This window comes from Ursus maritimus, unplaced genomic scaffold, assembly GCF_017311325.1.
Source record: "Ursus maritimus isolate PB19 unplaced genomic scaffold, ASM1731132v1 scaffold_15, whole genome shotgun sequence".
Lineage (NCBI taxonomy): Eukaryota > Metazoa > Chordata > Mammalia > Carnivora > Ursidae > Ursus > Ursus maritimus.
In genome coordinates, this window is record NW_024423897.1 from 33,740,431 (window position 1) to 33,759,561 (window position 19,131).

At 42.8% G+C, this 19,131-nt stretch overlaps 1 long non-coding RNA gene across 3 annotated transcripts in view; it reads left to right on the forward strand.

The window, feature by feature from the left end:
- The first annotated feature begins 18,215 nt into the window (after nucleotides 1–18,215).
- LOC103664693 overlaps nucleotides 18,216–19,131 on the forward strand; it is a 62,262-nt gene continuing 61,346 nt past the window's right edge. For all 3 annotated transcript variants that reach the window (XR_005834880.1, XR_005834879.1, XR_569131.1), the window contains exon 1: nucleotides 18,216–18,525. This is a non-coding gene — a long non-coding RNA (uncharacterized LOC103664693). The remainder of the gene's footprint in view (nucleotides 18,526–19,131) is intronic.

Genomic DNA, 19,131 nt, shown 5'->3' on the forward strand with positions numbered 1-19,131 from the left:
AAACCTTTATTTATTTATTTATTTAAAACATTTTATCTATTAATTTAACAGAAAGAGAGTGAGAGAGTGTAAGCAGGGGGAGAAGCAGAGGGAGAGGGAGAAGCAGGCTCCCTGCTGAGCAGAGAGCCAGATGCGGGGCCCGATCCTAGGACCCCAAGATCGTGACCTGAGCAAAGGCAGATGCTTAACCGACTGAGCCACGCAGGCGCCCCCAGCTAAGACCTTTTAAGTGGAAGCAAAAGAAGCATCCAGTGGCTTTCCCGAGTCTTTGGGAATATTAAAAATTAGAAGTCAATTCCTGAAGGTCACATTTAGGGGTTGAATGAGAGTAAGAGTGGCGTTCATTTTGGTCGCACCTCCTAGTTCTGCACACATGTTCATGATTATCATGGCCCATGTGTTCTATCAAGAAACTCATGAACTGTGCAGAAACTACTTGATGAAAAGGCACACGTGAGAAGTGGAAGTGAGAACCAGGATGCCCATCTCCAGCCCTCAGCTGCTGATTCTTCTACGAAGAATGTTGTCAGAAGAGAAGGCAAGGAAACTGGCTATGTTGAAATTATGCTTTATCTTTTCAGTTATTAGAGCACTGTCAAGCACCTGGTACAGAAGAAATGACATTTTGTTGGGCTTATCAGTTAATTGAAGGAAATAAGAGGGTCTTAAGAGGCAAAGGACATGAGAGAGGAACTAATCGCCTTTGTACATGCTGTTCCTTTTGTCTGGAGTGCCACTCTGCCTGATTCATTCTCCCCTCCTGTCACCTCCATCAAGAAGCCAGCCTTGGTCTTCTCAAGTCCATACATACCCCTCTTGTGTAATCTAGTTTTTCTTGCTTTCATAATATATACTTTACTGTATTTTGTTTGAAATTGCTTTGCCCAGCACTGCCCACCATTGCTCCAAGCTCTTTCAGAATAAAGACACTGTTTATTGTACATGTCTATTCCTATGGCCTCGCACGCAGTAGGCCTATATTCAATATGTGTTAACATGAAAGACTAAGATTCTTTTTTCTCCATGAAAGAAGGCAACAGGTGAGAGGTTGAAACAGTGCAGCTGAGAGAAGGAGTGTAGCTGAAACAAATTACCACAGACCGGGAGGCTCAAAACCACAGAAGTTTCTTCTCTCACTCGCTGTTCTGGAGACCAGAAGTCTGAGGTCAGGATCACTAGGTAGAATTCAAGGGGTGTCTGCAGGGCTGTAATTCTTTTGGAAGCTGTAGGGGAGAATCCCTTGCTAGCTTTTCCCAGGGTCTGGTGTCTACCCCATTCCTTGACATGGCTACAACCCTCCACTCTTCACGGCCAGTATCTCCCAACCCGTCTCTGCTCTGCCTTCCTGCTGCTTTCTCCTCCCTGGGTGGGTCAAATCTGCCTCTGCTTCTCATGTAAGGATACGTGTGATTATATGCAGGGCCCACTCAAATGAACCAAGATAATCTCATCCGAAGATTCTCACTTTAGTCATAGCTGCAGAATCTTTGCCATAGAAAACATTTACAGGTTGCAGGGATTAAGAAATGGATATCTGTGAGTGGGGTGTTTTTTAGTCTACCACAGGAAGCTTAGAAAGAAAATTGTTTTCATGATGATAAAGGAACTAGCAAGAAATAATTTAATGAAGATTAATATAACTGATGGAATGAGCAAAATCTTTAAAATGAGGAAGTTGGTAAAGAAGAAATAAAAGAGAAGTTATTATTAAAAAAAAAAAAAAAGAAAAAAAAAGGAACCAAGATATTTAATTGGCGGTCTAGAAAGACAGATTCCATAGCCCAATTGTTAAGAGCACAGATACTGGGACTCACCTGCCTGGTTAGAATCTGGCTCCACCATTTACTGCTGTGCGATCTGGGGTAAGTTCAACTTCTCTGTGCCTTCATGTCCTCATCTATAAAATAGGAATAAAATTGTACTTACTTCTTATGGTTGTTGTAAACGATTAAAAGACTGGATATATTTAGAGCATTTGGAGGTGTTTGCTACTATCTGTTTAAGGAAATGAGAAATCTACAAGAAGAAGTATGAATTTAGGATAAAATAGAAAGGAGAAATGTGTGGAAGACACATTGATAAGAAAAGAGAACTTTAAAATGATTGACCAAGAGAAAGAGTAAAAAAAAAAAAAAGCTTCACAAATGATGTAAGATGAAAGATATTTTTTAAAAGCAAATTAAAAACACTTGCAGCCACAAGTTTGAAGGGAAAATAGGGTAAATATGTTGCATATCAGAAGAAAGGCCAAGACTATAATTGAGGACATCAGGGAAATTGCATAAAGCAGAAAAAAATGTTCCAAGGCTAACAGCTCTTCCTTCCTTTATATATTTATGTGGTTGGTAGTGTGCTTCTCAGATCTTCTATGTCTATTCTGATTTTTTTGCCTTGTTATTCTATTAATTGCTGATGGAAGACTGCTAAAATCTCTGTGGAATCGTCACTTTTTCTCTTTATTTTTTTAAGATTTTATTTATTTATTTGAGAGAGAAATAAATAAACTTATTTATTTATTTATTTATTTATTTATTGAGAGAGCATGAGTGGGGTGAGGGGCAAAGAGAGAAGCAGATTCTCTGCTGAGCAGGGAGCCTGATGTGGGGCTCGATTCCCGGACTCCTGGATCATGACCTGAGCTGAGGCAGACGCTTACCCAACTGAGCCACTCAGGTGCCTCTCAATTTTTCTCTTTGATGCTGTTTTTACCTCATGTATTTTGAAACACTTTTGTTAGTTGTATACACAGTTATGATTGTTATGCCTTCCTCAGCGAACCGAAACTTTTATTATAATGAAATATTCCCCTTTATCTCTGATAACACTTTTGTCTTGTGTATTAGTTTCCTAGGATTGCCATTAAAGAAGTACCGCAAACTTGGTGGTTTGAAACAATAGAAATTTATTCTCCCTTAGTTCTGGAGGCTAGAAGTCCAAACCCCCAGTGTTGGCAGGGCCATTCTTCCTCTGAAGGCTCCAGGCAAGAATCCTTCTTTTTGTCTTCCAGCTTCTGTGTATTGCCTGCAATACTTGGCGTATCCTTAGCCTGTGGATGTATCAACCCAACGTCTGCCTCTGTCATCACTTGCCTCCCTCTCTCCATGTGTCTCTGTGTCGAAGTGTCTCTCTTTTTATAAGGGCATTGGTTTTTGGATTAGAGTCCATCCTAATGCACTATAACCTCATCTCAACTTGATTACATCAGCAAAGCCCCTATTTCCAAATAAGGTCACATTCACAGGTGCCACGGGTTAGGACTTCAACATCTTTTTGGAAAACACAATTCAACCCACAACATCTTGAGATCTATTTTGTTTGATCTTCATATAGCCTCTGCAGCCTTCTTATAACCTCTATTTGCATTGTATATATCGGTATTTTTCCATCACTTTTTTGAGCCTAGTTGTGTCTTCAGATTTAAAGTGTCTCACTTATAAATAGTAGTTTTTAAAATCCATTCTGAAAATCTCTGAAGATTGAATTGTTTAATCCATTAATATTTAGTGTACTTATTTGTTTGGGTAGGCCTACCATTTTATTTTTTGTTTTTTACCTGTCTCCTCTATTTTTTAGACAGATTTTTCATTCATTGTCTTAGAAATTATTTGAATATTTTAAATTCCATTTAAATTTTCTTATTGACCCTTACCTATGCTTTTTTGCATTTTTTTCCTTGGTGGTTGACTAATAATTACAGTATATATCCCTAACTTTTAACAGTTAACATGGTAATAATTTGTGTTAAGTGTGGAAAACCTCTGAATACATAGAACTGTATCCACCCCTACTGTGTCCTTTGTGTTAGAGTTGTTATGTAGATTACGTTTACCTATATTATAAATCCCATAAGACCATGTCATATTTTTTGCTCTAAACAGATTTATTTTAAAAATTAAGAGAAAAAAGGAAAAAAATCTTTTGCCATTTCTTAGGTGTGTGTGCATTTGAAACCACTTCTAATGCTCTTCATTCTTTTCTGATGACCCAATTTTCCATCTAGAGTCTTTTCCCTTTGGCCTAAGGAATTTCCCTTAGCATTTCTTATAGTGCAGATCTGCTGGCAACAAAGTGTCTTAGTTCTCTTTTATCTAAAGTTGTTTTTTTTTTTTTTTTCTGCTTTCATCTTTGAAGGATATTTTTGCTGGATAAGGTATTCTGGGTTGATAGTCCCCTCCCCCCTAGCACTTTAAAGATATTATTTCATCCTCTTCTAGCCTCCACAGTTTCTGATGAGAATTCATTTCTTAATTGGATTTAGTTTGAAATGTGTGTGTATGTATGTAATGTCTTTTTTTCTGCTTTTAAGCTTTGTTCTTTATCTTTTGCTCAACAATTCAACTATCATGTTTTTCGATGTTAGTCTTCATATCTATTCTAATTGGTGTTGACAAAGCATCTTGAGTCTGTAAATTTCTGGTTTTTCAACAAATTTGGAAAACTTTTGTCCGTGATTCCTTCAAATACTTTTCTGCCCTATGCTTTCTCTTTTCTTCTTCTGAGACTACCCGTGTGTTGAACCATTTGATATTATCTGAGAGGTCCCTTGTTCATTTTTTTCCAATCTTTTTTCTCTTTGTTAGTCTATTTAGATAATTTCATTTTCAAGCTTACATCTCCATTTTGTTATTGAGTTTATCTGGTAATTTTCAAATTTCAGATATTGTTTTTTTTTTAGTTCTAGAATTTCCACTTGGTGCTTTTATTGTTTAAAAATCTCTGCTAGGGGCGCCTGGGTGGCGCAGTCATTAAGCATCTGCCTTCGGCTCAGGGCGTGATCCCGGTGCTCTGGGATGGAGCCCCACCTCGGGCTCCTCCACTAGGAGCCTGCTTCTTCCTCTCCCACTCCCCCTGCTTGTGTTCCCTCTCTCGCTGGCTGTCTCTATCTCTGTCAAATAAATAAATAAAATCTTTAATAAATAAATAAAAATCTCTGCTAAATTTCTCTATGTTTTCATTCATTAGGGGCATACTCTGCTTTACTTTATCAAGGATAATTAAAATAGCTGCTTGTCTGTTAGTTTCAACATCTGGTTCACTTGGGGTCAGATGTGGTTCATTTTCTTTTCTCTTGAGAATGTGCTACATTTTCTTGATTCTTCATATGTCAAGTTATTTTGGAGAGTATCTTGTATATTATGAATATGAAATTATGAAGATTTGGGTTTCTGTTATTTTTTCTAATGTGTGTTGTTTTCTTTGCTTTAGCAGGCAGTTTTCTTGGCCAGGCTTGAACTGCACTCTTTTTCTTTAGACAGCAGCTCTGTTCTTGGTTTAAATCATTTGCTTCAGCTGAGCTGCTTTATTTTGCCCCGTGTATACATGGTTCAGAAGTCAGTAGGAGATGTGAGTAGATAAAATTTAGGGAACCTTTCTCTGTGTCCTTTCTTTTCCCTTCCAGGATTCCTCCATTCACTTCAATAACAGTTCCCCAGGTTCACTTTTCTGATTCCTCTAACCAGAAAGATTATGGGTTTTGCTATAAGTGCCCTCACCACTAGACTGCCAAATGCCAAATGGACCACATTCATCCCGGACTGAAAGCAGCAGAACTGGGGAACCCAACTCATAGCACTCCTCTCCTCCAAGCATCTACTCCCCACACACTGTCTTTCTGCTTCTGTTCACTTTCCAGTGACCTCAGCTACTTGCCTTTGTATTTTATCCAGGTTTTAGCTGTGTTTTCAGAGGGGAAAGAGCACCCTCTGGTAAGGACTTAGTCGATCATTACCAGAAGTTAGAAACCCACTTGACCTACAGTATTGTTTCTGACAGTAAAGAGCTGGGAACAACTTGAATGTCCACCAGCCAAAGACAGTGGTACATCATCTTCTGGAATACTATGTAGCCGTTAAAAAGAATGAGATCAATCTTACTACTAAAAAGGATGGATCTCCAGGACATACTCCCAAGTGAAGAGCAAGTTTCAGGACTGTATGTATAGTCCGTGTAGAGGGTGCTGTGCTGTGCCTCCCAGGTGCTCCTTTGAGGATCAATGTGCTCATTTCCCCAGCTGCCAGGAGCACTGGCTGCTGAGGGATCACAGTGGAGTCTCTCCTTAGGAATTACCCTTGGCTCAAGGGAGTCATACTTTCTGAAGTACATGCCCTCCTCAGGGACAGCTCTCATCCAATAACTGGTTAACATGAGGGGACACATCGCCTCCATGGGGGTCAACTCCAAAGACCTCTCCCAGTTTCAGAGTGCCTGTGAGATTGGCTGAGACATCAGTTATGTCTGTACCACAGTTCAGCTTGTCCTTCTGCCCACCTCTGCACCCTCCCTCCCTATAGGTGTTGTTCCAGTGATTCATTCCCCCATTAACTCTCCTGCGTGTGAATCTCCATCTCAGAATTTATTTTCTGGGGAACCTAGGGCAATGCAATACCTCTCGGGTAAACAAGCACAAACAGCACATATTTCTGTAAGTTTATATATGTATGTAAAGTCAGGGGAAAAATATGGAAGAGTGTAGGTGAAATCGACAATAGTAGTTACCTTCAGGGAGGATCTAAGGTGAGGGGAGGACATTCAAGAGACACTTAAATTATGTGTGTTGTTTGAATTTGTTACAACTCATATATATATGAAATTTTGTGGCATTTTTGTGGAATTAAAAACAAATACAATTATGAAAACCAAAAGGTAACTCTTCATTCATGCCATTATCCCAGATCCTTCCAAACCTGAGCTCTAGGACCATATACCCAACTGTCGATCATACACTTCTACTTGGATATCCCTTAGAACCTTCACATTCATGTCCCCAAAACAAACTTACCATCTCCTCTTTCCAGTTTTTCCCCCCCTCTATTTTCTGTCTCGGTGAATGAGAGCATCACTAATCACACCTAATCACACAAGCAAGGAGTATGGAAGTCATTTTTGTCTTTTCTTTCTACCTCACCGCTTCACTTCCGATCTGCGTTCGTGTCCTGTTGATTCCATCTCCTTACTATTTCTTGGACCCCTTCAATTCTTTTCATCCATTAGTTCAGGTTATCATCCACTTTTGCCTGGAGTCTTCTTTCAGAATCCTGACTTTCCTCCTTGGCTCCCGTCTTGCTTCTTTTTGATCCATTCTCCACGTTCCAACAAGGGCAATATTTCTAAAGCATCAAGCTGTTCCATTTGTACAGAGTAGAGTAGTCTGCATGAAACCATTTATATTCTTCCAGTTGCCAACCAACCCATTTTATGATCATTTCCATGTTGGGTCTAAGAGGCAGCTGGTAGCCTGGAAAGAAGAATGAAATGCCCCATCTTGGCCTGGGAGATACAGAGAGCACCCTTTGGGCTAACTGGTCATTTCCAGTAACAACCATTCTTTGAGATTCCACTGAACCCTGTAGATTATACCGTGTCCATGGATTAACTACAGGGGGTTTCAAAAAAGAGTAGTGATGATGAGAGGAATGGAAGAAAGATGCATGGAGAAAAGGTAAGGGGAGACATATGTGTACGTATCATTTTGGCAACCTGACAATGAGCTGGGTCATGTCCTTAAATGGAGGCAGAAGCTGAGAACTCCGTCTTAGAGAGAGGGTGGGGAGGGTGATGCTGAACTGTGTGGGTCAGTTCCCACCACCCTCGCCCCAGGGTTTGGGATTCTTTAATGCTGTTGAAAAAGCAAATTTGGTTTTTTTGAATGGCAGAATTGTAGATAGATCTTAAAAAAATTTTTAAATTTCCATTAAAATCATCATGTTATTTTTGATATATTAAAAATAATAATAACACCAAAAGTTTAAAATGGCAGGTGCTAAAGGGAGACTGAGGCTGGAGGAGGAAGAGGAGACTTGCTTCTTCCTGTTTGCTTCCTGCTCATACCATCTTGCAGGGCTGTTTCTCCCAGGCAGCAGCGGCTGTCCTTGCCCAGGGTAATGGTAGTAGCTAGCTGCAGGTTTTCTAGCATTCTCACAACCAGCCTCGCCATCCTCCTCGGAGGCACCAGCCCCAGGAGGCCAGAGAGCACTCTCTAGAGCCCAGTCCTTGGCCTCCAGAGCCTCTCCTGGAGCTCACACTCTAGTGGTCTTCTCAGAAGGTTGTGTCCAGCTGAGTGGGGTGCTTCCTCCAAGCCTCTAGGTCTTGAGAATTCCCATCCCTTCCCTTGTTTCCCAACCCTAGGGCAGTAACTATTTCCTGAAGTTGCTACTTGCATGATACTTCCATGATCCCTTTGGTTCTCTTTGCTTGTCAGTGACCTGGTTAATAATTCTTTGTTCCCTATTACAATAAATAGTGTGGTTTCTGTCTTCGTCATGACCGCTTTTTACTCCAGGTGAAAATTCTAGAAGAACTAGAAAACCCCTTCAGTTTTCACTTATATTAGGGCTACACCTGGTTGGAAAAGAAGCCTGGGAGAAGACAGACACTTTAAGGGCAGAGCAGGGTAGTGGGAGGCCCTGGGCATCAGATAGCAGGATGCAGGTGTGTTGGGCACTGCCTCCTCACCACAAACCTGACTGAAGAACTTGAGTGAAGGAAGTATCTTCTGTTCACAACTTTACTAAGAAAAAAGACTGGAAAAGGGGTCTGAGGATAGGGAGAAGAGTGACATGCACAATCAGAGTTGAACTGGATGTTTCATTCAGTTCGTTCCATGATAAGAATGCTACTCCTGGCAGGCTGTGCTCAACTGGCTGTACCCTTCCTCCTGACATAAATCTTCATTGCTTTCCCAGGAGAAACATCGCCATTTTGCCAAATGGCAGCTTTCATAATGAAAGTTTCAATGATTTATTTATCTTCCCAAGATTATCTAAACATACGAAACTTAATTGGACTTGTCTAAACACTGTCAGTCACCCATAGCCTCGAAGACCTCCGTACTCCGTATTCAGAGTGTAACTAAAATTCATGACAGGATAAAGATGCCAAAACCCTGATCTCTGGTAGAGGCAGAAGGAAAAGTTGTGTAAAATGTTTGCAGGCACTTTGTAGCTGTGCTGCATTATATTTCAGTTTTAAGGGAGGAGGTGAGAGTGAACCTACAGGGCAGAAGGACATGGTAGAGAAGTGGCCATCTTCTTGTGAGTCCTTGTGACCCTCTTTAGCCTCCAGGCATCGTCCCCCCAGACTGGGAAAACTTAGGGTACAAAGAAACAGAAAATTTTAGACATTTGGTGCTGAAAATCAATGCTGAACCATTAACTATAGTACTGTATTTGTCTATAACCATTTTCGAATCATATCAAATTAGCTGTTACCTACACAGCCTGGTTAGAATAGTGCTGAATATTTCTCTTGACCTTGAAGCCCCAGGCTATCCCAGAATGTATTTCTTAGTTACTTTTTATGAATTTTATCAGCTCAGTCACTGTGCAAACCTCAATTTTTGCAAATCAAGCTGGACTGTCTTCTTTTTTTTAAAGATTTTATTTTATTTATTTTAGAGAGAGAGAGAGTGTATGCAAGCAGGGGGAGGGGCAGAGGAAGGGGCAGAGGGAGAGAATCTCAAGCAGACTCTGCACTGAGTGTAGAGCCTGACGTGAGGCTCAGCCTCAGGACCCTGTGATCGTGACCTGAGCTGAAACCAAGAGTCGGATGCCTAACCGACTGAGCCACCAAGCTGGCACCCCCAAGCTGGATTGTCTTTAATCAACCTATAGAGTTCACCAAAAGACCGGAAAAGATAGAACCAACATTTTACTTCTGCTCTGCTGTTTTCAGTGATAGAACTAGTTAAGTCAAACTCCGTTGGATGTCAGTTTCTTCATCTGTGAAATGGAAACAAGCATGAACACTTGCTTTGTTTTCCTTATTAGGGACGTGACAAGAATGAAATGAAATAGAGTTCTTTAAAAACTGTAAACAACTACATATTTGGGATGTCTCCTCGGGATTACTTAGCAACTTACGAAAGTCTGAAGATTGCTTCTGCTTATGACCTTAGGAAATTCTTCAACCTTGCCAAAATTTAGCCCTAGGAGTAATGAGATTAATTCCTTTTCCTATTTCTCTCAGAAGAAAGCTGTGGAAGAGAGATACTAAATGGGAAAAACCTTGTACATTCTAGAGTTCTTTCTAAAATTCTCACCAATTACAGCAGCTGAAAATTCTTCTGATCTTTGTCAGAAGCAACATCTACACCACACGAGTAAACATAATCCTTTAGCTTTGGGCAGCAACCACTGTCTGCCAAACCTGGTACCTTCTTGGCTCTGTGTGAGTTTTTTGATGCACAGGAGAAGCCAGGCTGCGTCCCTTTGCTGTCCTCGTACAAGTCTATCTGCTGCTTTAACATCTCCATAGCCCCAAACCCTGTGGCATCAGTTGGAGGTGGTTTTCTGCATGCCCGCCCTTCAAACATTCCTTCTCCCCATCTTGATTCTTCATATTCAGCTCTCCTTGCCAGAGTGGGTCAATGCAAACTGACATGTTTTATGACTTAACTGGGTCTTGTTCTTTGAATTTAAGGCAGATGGCACTCTGGAGTCTCTTTGTATGGCGTGTCCAGATCTGAAAGCCTGCAGGGTCACTCTGTGGACGCTCAATTTCATAGTAGTTGTTGATACATGACATCCATCATGTCCTTTAACAAGCATTTCAGACAATTGGACTTGGCTTCCGATGGCCTCAATGGCCAGAACATCATTGGCTAGTGTGTTTTCTGGAAGCAGCACTGACATACAGCTTTTCTAAATGTATCACCAAAGGGCAAGGAAATAGCCAAAAGCTCCAGGAAGATTGCTCAATTTCACTTTCCCAATCTCAAACAAAGACATATAATTAGTGAAACCTCATTCAGATCTAAAACCCCAGCGGTACGAGATAGTGGAAAACGGAGACTTGAACTTTGCAGTCTTGCCAGATAGATTTGTGCTCAGCTCTCTTGACATCTCAGCAGCGTTTGGCACAATTCACTGCCCCTTCTCTCCCCAGGCGCTTTTGCTTTGCTTCTGTGATGCGGAATTCTCCTGGGTTGCCACCTACCTTTCTGGACCCTCTGTTCTCAATCTCTTTTCTGGTTGTTCTTCCTCTGCCCTTTCCTTAAATGATGGTCTTCCTCTTATTTATGAGCCCAGGCCCGCTTTCTTTTCTTTTCTTTTTTTTTTTTAAAGATTTTATTTATTTATTTGACAGAGATAGAGACAGCCAGCGAGAGAGGGAACACAAGCAGGGGGAGTGGGAGAGGAAGAAGCAGGCTCATAGTGGAGGAGCCTGATGTGGGGCTCGATCCCAGAACGCCGGGATCACGCCCTGAGCCGAAGGCAGACGCCCAACTGCTGTGCCACCCAGGCGCCCCCGCTTTCTTTTCTTATCCTATATGCTTTTTATTTTTAAAGATAATCTCATTTGCTATCTATCTTGCTAACTATCCATGTCTCCAGGTACTGTCTATTTGCTGTCAACTCCCAAATTTACATTTCCAATACATCTCTCTCTTTTGAGTTTCAAACCTGAATAGCCAACTCCCGACCAAAACTGTGTGTCTCAAAGGTAAAGCAAATTCAACGTGTCTGATAATGAATCCATCCTATTTTCTCTCAAAATGTATCACTTTTCTGTGTTTGCATCATCCAAGGAGTAGTCCAACCAGAACCTTCACGTTTCAGAGGGTTCTGCTTTGTACCTCGTGGCTGGCTTCCCAGAGACAGGAAGCAGAGACTGCCGGGTCAGTTAAGAGCTAGGTCTGTAACTGGTGCCTTATAACTTCTGCTAATTATATTGCTCAAACCAGTCAGAGTTGACCCAGATTCAACACAGTGGAAAAATGGACTACCTCATGATAGGGGTGTGGCAAGTTGAGATTGCAAAAGAGTGTGAGGAATGGGAGGTGTCCCTGTGACTGTCTTTGGGAAGGGCAATCTGCCACACTGCCAAGATTAGAAATAAAACTCAGACTCAACTAACTGCAAACCCAGAGCACCCCACTTTGAAGCTATATGGCTTCATGTGTTCAGAAAAATACTCCTTTCACTTCTGGAAAAGAACTGAAATCAAGGAGTATTGGTTCTTCTCCATCATTAGCTAATTTCTCATTCCCTTCTTCATTCACTATCTTTCAGCGCCTACAATAAGCCCAAGCATTGTTTGAGGGCATACAAGAATCACTAGAACGAGCAAGTCCCCGGTCTTCTGGGGCTGGAGTCCGCTCTCCACTGTTGCACAAGTACATTCATTCTGAATTGATGGAATCAGAATCGGTTGTTTTGAAGGGCAAGGAATAATCCATTTTTGATCCTAAGAGATGTTGAAATGAAGCTCTGCAGGGAAGGAGAGGTCTGCACAGAGTTTAAAATTAAAGCTTGACCCGATCAAAATTTATAGCATCACAAAGTATTTAGATCTCTTGGTGTGCCATGTATACAGGGGAGATTGTACATTTTAAATATTTACAGCTGATAAATATTTTTCATTGTATAACAGTACTTGACACACAGCGGCTTGTAGGGAAAAATGCTTGAATTCGGCATGCAAGTGCATTGATTTTACCTTCTGTCCTAGGGTTAAGCTGTGACACTGGCTAAATGGCCAGCACTTGGCAGGCCAATCGCCAAAACAATCAATTGGATCACTGTGCGATCCAGTTCCCTCATTAAGACAATCGAAACAAGAACGACCAAATCAGATTGACTCTATGGAAATCTAATCAATTGCTCCATAATCAGATATAACAGCTCTCCAATCAAATTAATTTTATTTTATTTAGTTTAGTGAAGCGACATAGGCACAATTTTCATGGGTGCCTGTTCTTTCCTCATACATAGCATGACATAATATTAGCATTTGAAGGGATTCTAGAGACATCTGGTTCTCTACTTCTCCTATGGGAAAAAAGGATAAGCAGCACCCTAAGTCACTAGGTAAATGTGGGGTGTCCCTCCGGAGTGCCAAGTGTATCTTCAAATTGGGAGGGGAATACATTTATATATTTAAACAATATAAATATATCATGGAGTATGTATTAGGATAGATTAGATTATGCTCTGCTAACCAAAAACGTCCAACCTCAGTGATTTAAGACAACAAGCTTATTTCTCATTCATGCAACATGTCCATGAGGGTCAGCTGAGGCCTGTGTTCCACGTTGTTCTCATTTCAGAATCCAGATTGATGGAACAGACTCTCTATAGAACTTTGTCTATTATATTAGTGGAGGAAAAGACAAGGGGTAAATCATAAGCTAGATCATAATATACTCACCTGGACTTGGCACCTGTCATTTCCACTCATACACTTCATTGGCCAAAGAAGGTCATATAGACCCATCTATCTTCAAAGAGCATCAGGGAAGTGCAACTGTACAGTGTGTCCAGAAGAAATAAGAAACACTTGGTGAACAGTGTTACTGTCTACCACAGAATGGTGTGCAAAGCTCATATAAACTTTAGGATGAAACATAAGACTTGAAGAAGTTTCTTGAAACCTATGTACACCCCCTAGAATGATTAAATATGAGAATCTTAGAAAATGATGTATGCTTGTCTGAAATGTCTTATTTTATCTTAAAATATGTGTAAATATATACATTTATATAAATACAATATATATAAAATTTATACACTACATATAAAATATATAAATGTATATTCCTTCCCTTATCTTTTGATGTCAGTGTAAGGGGAGTTTTATGACAGTGGGCTCATTGATTGGATTTTCTTATTGTCTAATATTCCTAAGTGCCTGGTCCTTGTGAGAATCCGAAGCCACTGGCCAAGCAATCTAAGTGAAAAATCTGTCCAGACGTTTTACAATTCTTTCACTGTTGTCTCTTCCACACAGTATTTGGAAGCAATTTGCAAATGCAAGTAACTTGCATTTCTTGAATATTTCCAAAGTTTCTACTTAGCTTTCCAGCATTCACTGTCTATTTTGAAATATTTCAGACACACAGACAAGAATCCATTCTTGCATATTCACCACCTAATCAGTATAGTTTTCACACAGCTCTATTTCTTTTGTAATCATAATCTGCACCTTTAAATAATATTTAATTGAATCATATAAGTACAAAAGGCACACCCAGATTCGGGAATGATACAACTCAAGTGGCAGTAACAGAAATACAAGGGTGTGCGAGAGAGGACACAGGCCCCTAGCCTCCACCATTCCTGTGCTTCAGATAGTACATTTCAGATAACAAATGGAGAGCACCCGCTGGTGAACTAGTCAAGTGGTTGGTTAAAAGAACTTGTATTAAACTTTGGTGGAAAAGTTAAGGAGCACTCTCCAGGACCCTCATATTGCAATTAATGATCCTAAAGCCCAGAATCTGTGAACTACCTAAATTCATTCATTCATTCATTCATTCATTCATTCATTCACTCACTCATTTATTAGTTCATTTATTCACCGGTCCATTCAGAGGCAGTATAAGATAGTGGACAAGAGCACGGGTTCTGGCACCAAATCATGTAGTTTGAATTCCACTCTTGCTATGTGCCCCATGGCCAGTTTCCCTGACTATAAGATGGGAAGATCAGGTCCTACTTCATAGGGTTGTTGAGAAGATTGAATGAAATAACGGGTGTAAGTTATGTAAATGTTAACTTATGATAAACTCCTTCATTTGATGAATCTTTGCTGAGCAAATACCATGTGCCAAATATTGCCTTCGCTGATAGAGAAAGGAAGGAGAACAATAATAAATAACATGATTGCCTCCCTTACGCAGTTTTATAGTCTAATTCGAGAAGCCAGTATTACACGGTAGGCTTCCAAATAATTAGGTACAATTTGCTGACATCCTGTGAAGAAGGAAAGGGTGGTAGGAACGAGCCTTTCCTCCCTATATCCTCAGGAATCAGTAGAGTCTGGCATATAAGACATGCTCAAGAAAATATGTCTGGAATGAATGAATAAATGAATATATGACTTATGCAAAGAATAATACCCATTTTGTGGATTTGTCAGCATTCTGCTTCTTGTTAGAGACTGGGATTCCCGGCAGCGGGAGAGACCAGAGCTGCTTGCTAGGCCGGTCGTTTTCTCCTCCTCTTCCCTCTTTTACCCATTTACTAAAACTGAAGTCCTCTGGTTTCTAGTGTTCCTAGTTCACTAAGAGGCCTTCTGTGGGCAGCTCTTCTAAGATGTGACCTTCGATTGCTAGATTCAGAATTCTGACTTTTTTTTTTTTAAGATTTTATTTATTTATTCGACAGAGATAGAGACAGCCAGCGAGAGAGGGAACACAAGCAGGGGGAGTGGGAGAGGAAGAAGCAGGCTCATAGCAGAGGAGCCTGATGTGGGGCTCGATCCCAGATCGCCGGGATCACGCCCTGAGCCGAAGGCAGACGCTCAACCGCTGTGCCACCCATGCGCCCCCAGAATTCTGACTTTTGTGTGGTGATTATCAACACTTCTCTGTCCATTAGGAAAAATGCCAAGAGAATATCATTATACATTTGAGCCACTATTTTTATATGCTTGGAAGTGAGTTACTTTATTGGTAGAGGTTGAATTTTTTGAACTTTAAGTATCTTTTGACTAGCAAGGAATGTTGCTGTACACTAAGTCAAATGTTTTATTGCTCCCCAAACCTAGCCTAACAGACCCACCACTTAGCAGATCTCTGAGGCCTTCTCTAACCCGAATGACAAACGCATGCAAGAAAACCCGGGCTCTGGAGACCCCCTGGGGGACAGGGGCAGGGATGCACCATCCCGGGGGGGCTCGGTTTTAGCTGAGGGGTTGCCCCTTGTGAAGATGAAACAGAATGTTTTGAACAGTTTATCTAGAACTTTCTTCAAGGTAAATTTCATGCTTCCCTGACTTCTTAGATAGAAGGTTCTGAAAAGCAGTGTGTCCAATGTAGCAGAACTGATTACACCTATAGAAATCTCCCCCGTGGCAGTTGTAAAGAAGAGAGCGAGCAGCCCTGAACTGTTTCTGTTCGCTCCTATTTCTCTCACCTGTAATAGTTTCTCAGATGTGTCAGTTGGACGTGGCTGACAAGGGCCAAAAGTATTTCCACCACTCCATATATAGTTCCCCCACGGTCTGCTGAGTGTGGCAGTTACCCCAAGGTCTGCTCATGGACACCACGGGGCAGAATATTTGCCGTGTTCGGCACTCGGTTTCCCGTGGGCACCCGCGAAGGTAGGTGTCTGGCACTCCTCAGCTAGTTGGCTGTTGACAATTAACATAGATAATTAAGCCTTCAGAAGCCCATTTTGCTGGTCTTACAGAGTCCTCTCTCATCCTCTCAAAGTCTGAACAACATCTCTCCTTCCTGTATTCTTCTCTGTATTCTTCTCCCTCTCTTCCTCTCTCTTCCCTCCTCCTCTTCTCGTTGCCTCCCTTGCTCCTTCTCCCTCTCATGCTTTTCTTTGGCTTCTCTCTCTCTCCTTCCACCCTTCATACGCCTCTTCCTCCCTCTTTCTGCCACCTTGCCCCCCTCTGCAAGTCTTGCTCGTCTTTCCCCGTCGGCAGAAAGCTATGTATGGAGCCTGCCGTCTTTGTCTGCAGCTGCCCCACAGACTGAGACACAGAGTTTCCCTGCGGTGTGTCTGAACCTGCCAACTCTTTAAGACTTCAGATCTGGAGAGAGCGAGGCCTATTTGAGGAGAACTGGTAGGAAGAATCACCTCCAAGCCTCCAGTCAACACCTGCGGGCGTGCAGAGGCGCCCTCCGGGAGCGTGCGGCTCATGGCCCACGGGAGCCCGCCCAGGGCGTTCGGCTCGCGGCTAGCATCCCAAACTGCAGGGCAGACGGAAAGACAAGCAGAGAAGCTTGATTGAAACTGAGCAAAGTAAAAACACAATATTGGATCTGGGAAGAGTTGATGATAGCTCAACGAAGAATTACAAAGTGGGTTTGAAACTTCCTGTGGGAGCCCTGGGCTGGCCTGTGTTCCCACTCCGTGGACGCTGTGCCAGCACACACATCTCCTTTTCATTTGTCAGCGTTCTGCTTCTTGTTAGAGACTGGGATTCCCGGCAGCGGGAGAGACGGGCGCTGCTTGCTATGCCGGTCCCGTGCTCCCGTCGTGTCTCTGCACGCATGCTTTGGAGGTCCTGCTTGTTGTCCCGGCTTCCTGGGCAGGGGCTGTGGCCGCGTTGCAGGAGCAGGTGGTGCCCGAGGACAAGCCCTTGTCTTTCCCCAAGGCAGTTCTCCCATGTTGCCTCCCAACCCCCGCCCCCATATGCTTTGTTTTGGACCGTTTCCTTTCTCCCTGAGCTTGCCTGGGCTACCACCCCCTTCCCAGAACCAAAGAATTAAGCATGCAGCAGAGAGGTGCTGGGCAGCTAGCTGGGAGGTGACATGAAGGAGCCCCCCAGGGTGCTGGAACTGTTCTCTATTTCGGCCGAGGGCTGGTTGTATGAGGGTATGCATCTGTAATCACTTGTCCAGCTATACATTTGAGATTGTGCACTGCACTGTGTAGAAGCTATACCATTAAAAAAAGAAGAAGAAGAAGGCGGAGGAGGAGGAGGAGGAAAAGAAGAGAGACTCTAGACTCGGCAGATCTGGGTTTGAATTCACTGAAGGTTGTGTGACCTCTGGCTCTTGCCAAGCCTCCGTTCACCCCCGCAAACAAGGATAGCTTGTTTTGCACATTGGCGGCTGAGCGCATGACACGAGCTGAAACGCATTCGCAGTGTATACGGTGCTGGGTACAGGCTTAGTGCTCACGAGCAGGTTGCAAATATCATCATTATTGTTTGAGAAAATTATTCTCCGAACGCGGTAACAGATGCAAATGTTTTGAGTTAGCTTCTCTCCACATATTGGAGCATCTGGACACCATCTTTCAAGGCCTTAACTCAAAGGTGAGACTAACTGTGGGAATTTTAGGCACTGAAGCAGGCTAACAGAAGAAAATTATTGGGCAAGGAGCCTTTCATGGGTGCTGTTTAAATTACACCAGCTGGGCAGCCCAGTCACCTGGCCAGCCCGCACAGGCCTCACCTGTGTCTCACACCCATTGCAGCCACGTGTCTTGAATCCTGCAGGCAAATTCTGATGAATTCATTTTTGGCAAATAAACGCCGCTCATATGCAAAATGTAAACTTTTGATTTGTGCGCCCTGACACCAATGCTGAGAACCACAGCTATGACTAATGGCATTATTTTAGCTCAGCCCTGGAAAATCGGAGCCTTCCTGATTGTTTTTCTGCCCTCATTAAAGTCCGTGGTACTATGACCAGGAAATGGAGGAGACCCGTGGTATTTATTGCTGACCTCTACTCTGCACGTAACTACTTAGAAATCCATAGAACTAGGGAGTGTGGGAGCCGTGTGAAGTCTTCAGGGTTGGCTGAGCGAAGACCCCTCGCCCTACAGACGAAGCAGGACAAGTCACTTGCACGGAGTTCATTCATCTTCAGCAAGGACTTATTTAGCGACTGTGTGCCAGGATTTGTGGTAGACCCGGGATTACATAAGCTGGCATGGAAAATTTCTTGTAGCTCCCTTCCAGAGTTCTCCTGAGCCAGACTGTAACTCAGATCGGTACTGCCTGCTACGCATCGATGCTTCAGTAGAACAATAAATCTAGACTCCTCGCAGAGTTAAATCGCCAAGGGAGAAGCAGGGGTGCTGCCAGCTGGCGCCGCAAACCACACAGGCTTCTACGCAGGTAAGAGCCTGTGCCCTGGGTGGGGGGGGATCCGTCTTCACGGTCGCTTCCCTGCCTTCCTCTTAGAATCTCTTGCGCTACACAGAGCTTTGGGGGGGCATTGCCCTGTGTCCTGACTTCCTGAGTTTTCGGCTACTCTGGATTGTCATTCCATTCTGGGTTCACCCCCCAAATGTGCTAGAAGGAGAAAGGGAAGACACGAGGGGACTGGCCCTGGTCTCCAAACTCCCCCCACCACGGCCCTGAAGCATGGGCCGTGGGGCATTAAACCTGTGGCCTGGAGATGAGTAACGTAAGCTAGTGAAGTTGGCCAGGTCCGTGGTGCCAGCGTGTTGAGGGCTGTGGCAAACTGTAGGGGACACGTGCTGTGTAGAGGGACAGTCAGTCACTACTCTGCTCGGTGGGCTTTTCTTTGGAGATCGCAGACTCAGCATTGCCACATCTTCAGATTTTTCAAGATAAGCCAGAGATTTTGATTTTTTTAAGATGACATTTCCCAGTTTTTGGAAATCATTCTGTGGGTCAAATAAAAAACATTTGTTGACTCCTGGGCTGACCCCGCTCCACCCCCAGCTGCTGCCCAAGGGATGGTCCAGAGATAGTCTT